This window comes from Oncorhynchus gorbuscha, linkage group LG13, assembly GCF_021184085.1.
Source record: "Oncorhynchus gorbuscha isolate QuinsamMale2020 ecotype Even-year linkage group LG13, OgorEven_v1.0, whole genome shotgun sequence".
Classification (NCBI taxonomy): Eukaryota; Metazoa; Chordata; class Actinopteri; order Salmoniformes; family Salmonidae; genus Oncorhynchus; species Oncorhynchus gorbuscha.
Genome location: NC_060185.1, coordinates 96,757,633 through 96,763,076, shown reverse-complemented (window position 1 = coordinate 96,763,076; position 5,444 = coordinate 96,757,633).

The window sequence follows — 5,444 nt, the reverse complement described above, 5'->3', positions numbered from 1 at the left end:
ACACTTCGAAATACTTTTGTAATGAAACTTTAGGTATTATTAAACGTTAATAAGCGATCAAATTGATCACGAGGCGAAGTATATTCTTTAGCTGTCCGTCTGGAAAAAATGTCTGGGTAATTCTCAACCAAAATATCCGGTCGGAGACCGGAGGAAATGCGTTGCCTTGCGTCTGTTTGACCAAGAAACAAAGCCTAGGTAAATGACAAGACTCTAGACAACGTGTGGAAGCTGTAGGTATTGCAACCTCAGCCCCATTAAATGTGGTTCACCTTTATCAATGGGTTCAAGTCGTGCATGGATATATATTTCCATTTTCAGTGATCAGATTTTCCTGCGCTTTCCGATGAAACGCACTTTCTGTTATAGTCACAGCCGTGATTTAACCAGTTTTATAAACGTCTGAGTGTTTTCTATCCACACATACTAATCGTATGCATATACTATATTCCTGGCATGAGTAGCAGGGCGCTGAAATTGTCACGCCTTGGTCATTGTATTTTGTGTTTTTGTTAAATGTTTGGGTAGGCCAGGGTGTAACATGGGTTTATATGTTGTTTTTCGTATTGGGGTTTGTAGTATTTGGGATCGCAGCTGATTAGGGGTGTTGTATAGGCTTGGCTGCCTGAGGCGATTCTCAATCAGAGTCAGGTGATTCTCGTTGTCTCTGATTGGGAACCGTATTTAGGTAGCCTGAGTTTCGCTTTGTATTTCGTGGGTGATTGTTCCTGTCTCTGTGTAGTGTTCACCAGATAGGCTGTAATAGATTTCTCGTTCCGTTTGTTGTTTTTGTATATGTAATAGTTATTTCATGTTACGCTCTTCATTCATTAAAGTCATGAGTAACTACCACACTGCATTTCGGTCCGACTCTCTTTCTACAAATACAGAACGCCGTTACAGAAATGTTGCGCGATTTTTAACAGAATGTTCGAAAAAGTAGGGGGTAGGATTAACAGGTTAATGAAGCCGGTGACTGAGGTGGTATACTGACCACTTCAGTATTGAGCGAGTCACTGGTACTTCCTGCTTTAGTTTTTGCTTGTAAACAGGAATCAGGAGGATGGAATTATGGTCAGATTTGCCAAATGGAGGGCGAATGAGAGTTTTGTATGCATCTCTGTGTGTGGCGTAAAGGTGGTCTAGAAATGAGGTAAAACGGATTTAAGGTTTGCATTAAAGTCCTTGGCCTCTGGATGAGTATTTTCCAAAATTGCTTATGGCCTTATACAGCTCATTGGGTGCGGTCTTAGTGCCAGCATCAGTCTGTGGTGGTAAATAGAAGATTGAGAAAATATAGATGAAAACTCTCTTGGTAGATAGTGTGATCTACAGCTTATCATAAGGTACTCTACCTCAGGAGAGCAATACCTTGAGACTACCTTAATATTAGACATCGTGCACCAGCTGTTATTGACATATAGACACACCCCTCCACACCTCGTCATACCGAACGTAGGTGTTTTGTCCTGCCGATGCACGGAAATATTATAATCTGTATATTATCCGTGTCGTCGTTCAGCCACGGCTCGGTGAAACATAATATATTACAGTTTTAAAATGTCCCGTTGGTAGGATATTCTCGAACGGAGCTCATCCAGTTTATTCTCCAGTGATTGACACATTGGCCAATAGAACAACTTTCTAGTTCTGACCTGTTTATCTTGTTCTGAAGACATTTGCCTTTATAATACATACATAGCCGGCCATTAGAACGGATGGTAGAAAGAGTGGGTACCCACTCGCCGGCACCCTGATCTCCGCCCCCTGCATTTCCTTCCTTTCTTCATGACATGAATGATGTTCCTTCGTCTGGGAGCAACATTACAACCTTTAGCGTAGGAATCATTAAATAAATAAAAATTTCTCCAGTTCGAGGTGAGTAATTGCTGTTCTGATGTCCAGAAGCTCTTCTTTCGGTCATAAGAGACGGTAGCATCAACATTATGTACAAAAATAAGTTTCCAAGCAAATGTGAAAGAACACAAAAATAGCTGCAATTTGTTAGAAAGCCCAGTAAATGGTAGACATCCCCATCGGAGCCATACTTGCAGGAAGTGGTATTCAGTGGTGTAAGGTTAATATCTTGTTATAAATTGGTAATGGTAATTGACAGGAAGTGGTATTCAGTGGTGTATAATATCCTGTTATAATTGGTAATGGTAATTGACAGAAGTGGTATTCAGTGGTGTAAGGTTAATATCCTGTTATAATTGGTAATAGTAATTGACAGGAAGTGGTATTCCAGTGGTATGCAGAGTTTAACCACTCTGTTATAATTGATGACGGTAATTGACAGGAAGTGGTATTCAGTGGTGCCAAGAGTTAATATCCTGTATTACTTATGGTGGTAATGGTAATTGACGAAGTGGTATTCAGTAGTGTAAGGTTAATATCCTGTTATAATTAGTAATGGTAGTGAAGCCCAGGAAGTGGTATTCAGTGGTGTAAGGTTAATATCCTGTTATAATTGGTAATGGTAATTGACAGGAAGTGGTATTCAGTAGTGTAAGGTTAATATCACTGTTATAATTGGTAATAGTAATTGACAGAGTGGTATTCAGTGGTGTAGGTTAACTATCCTGTTATAATTGGTAATAGTGATGACGAAGTGGTATTCAGTAGTGTAAAGGTTAATATCCTGTTATAGTGGTAATGGTAATTGACAGAGAGAGTGGTATTCAGTGGTGTAAGAGTTAATATACTGTTATAATATTGTTAATGGTAATTGACAGTAGTATTCAGTAAATTGTAAGGTTAATATCCTGTTATAATTACTAATGGTGATGACAGAGTGGTAAATTCTGTGGTGTGGGTTATTATCCTGTTACTAGTGGTAATAGTAGTGACAGGAAGTGGTATTCATTGGTGTAAGGTTAATATCCTGTTATGGTGGTAATGGTAATTGACAGGAAGTGGTATTCAGTGAGTGTAAGGTTAATAATATCCTGTTATAATTGGTAATAGTATTGAAACGGAAGTATTCGATGGTGTAAGGTTAATATCCTGTTATAATTGGTAATGGTAATTGACAGGAAGTGGTATTCAGTGGTGTAAGGTTAATATCCTGTTATAATTGCTAATGGTAATTGACAAATTGAATGGGCACTTCGCAGTAAACACATAACATATTCAGAGGATAATTTACTGTCTAGGATAGACAGAAATGAAATGATGTTTAATTGCCTGTCTGTTAATTGTCTGTCTGTCCCTGTCACTAACCAAGTGAGGAACATATTACAATATGGATTTACGGGCTCTGTGATACATGAGTATGTCAAGCCGTTACCAGGTTATGTGAATTCCTTGGTTTGTCTTCCCTTTTATATATCCAATGTCATCTAGACATGTGTTTCATGACTCGAAAACATTACAGAACAGACATGTTGGTTGACACACAGCTGTATGGTATGGATACGGATGGTGATTTAATGTGTGATGTAGAGACAAAGCACTACTACACCAGTCAAGTCAGTTCATTCACCAGCACCAGCACAGCCCATGTGTCTTTTATAGGTCTCTGTGTCTGTGTCTGTGTCTGTGTCTCTCTCTCTCTGTGTCTGTGTCTCTCTCTCTCTCTCTCTGTGTCTCTCTCTGTGTCTCTCTCTGTGTCTCTCTCTGTGTCTGTGTCTCTCTCTGTGTCTCTCTCGCTCTCTCTCTCTCTCTCTCTCTCTCTCTCTCTCTCTCTCTCTCTCTCTCTCTCTCTCTCTCTCTCTCTCTCTCTCTCTCTCTCTCTCTGTGTGTCTGTGTCTGTGTCTCTCTCTCTCTCTCTCTCTCTCTCTCTCTCTCTCTCTCCCATCTGCCGTTGTCATTTCTTGCAGAACAATTTCAGACACAATTTACTATCCAATTATCATAAAAACGACATTGTAAAATAAAAGCAGCATGTTAACTTTCAGAAAATGGACCAGTCAGCTACAACATATATTATATTATTATATCCCAGTATAGAGTGTGTGTGTGTGTGTGTGTGTGTGTGTGTGTGTGTGTGTGTGTGTGTGTGTGTGTGTGTGTGTGTGTGTGTGTGTGTGTGTGTGTGTGTGTGTGTGTGTGTGTGTGTGTGTGTGTGTGTGTGTGTGTGTGTGTGTGTGTGTGTGTGTGTGTGTGTCCCGTGCGTGTGTGAGCGTGGAGCGTGTGAGCGTGCGTGTGTGTCTTCCTGCGTGCTTGCGGTGTGTGTGCTCGTGCTTGTGCGTGTGTGTGTGTTTGTGTGACCGTGCGCGTGTGTGTTCCTGTGTGCTTGCGTGTGTAATGCTGCGGGTTGACTCATAACCCAAAGTCCCCACGGTTATCTCCGCATGAGGCAGGTGGGTTTAGGGTCATGAAATATTATGATGAAGGACGAGTGGGTGGCGGGCGGGCGGGTTGACTAAAGAGAGAGAACAAAACATCCAGCTGCGATGTTATGTGTGATGATTGGGAGGCGCTATACAAATGTGACGGTGATTTGGGGAATGTTCGTCAACGGAACTGTATTCTATACTGTAGGTAGGACTGTATTCTACTGTTCTGATGGGTACTGTATTCTACTGTTCTGATGGGTGTAGGATAGGTAGGACTGTATTCTATGCTGTAGGTAGGACTGTATTCTACTGTTCTGATAGGTAGGACTGTATTCTATACTGTAGGTAGGACTGTATTCTACTGTTCTGATAGGTAGGACTGTATTCTACTGTTCTGATAGGTAGGACTGTATTATATACTGTAGGTAGGACTGTATTCTACTGTTCTGATGGGTAGGACTGTATTCTACTGTTCTGATGGGTAGGACTGTATTCTATACTGTAGGTAGGACTGTATTCTACTGTTCTGATAGGTAGGACTGTATTCTACTGTTCTGATAGATAGGACTGTATTCTATACTGATAGGTAGGACTGTATTCTATACTGTAGGTAGGACTGTATTCTACTGTTCTGATAGGTAGGACTGTATTCTACTGTTCTGATAGATAGGACTGTATTCTATACTGTAGGTAGGACTGTATTCTACTGTTCTGATAGGTAGGACTGTATTCTACTGTTCTGATTAGGACTGATTCTATACTGGTAGGTTTGTATTCTACTGTTCTGATAGGTAGGACTGTATTCTATACTGTAGGTAGGACTGTATTCTATTCTGTAGGTAGGACTGTATTCTATACTGTAGGTAGGACTGTATTCTACTGTTCTGATAGGTAGGACTGTATTCTACTGTTCTGATAGGTAGAACTGTATGCTATACTGTAGGTAGGACTGTATTCTACTGTTCTGATAGGTAGGACTGTATTCTACTGTTCTGATAGGTAGGACTGTATTCTACTGTTCTGATAGGTAGGACTGTATTCTATACTGTAGGTAGGACTGTATTCTACTGTTCTGATAGGTAGGACTGTATTCTACTGTTCTGATAGGTAGGACTGTATTCTATACTGTAGGTAGGACTGTATTCTACTGTTCTGATAGGTAGG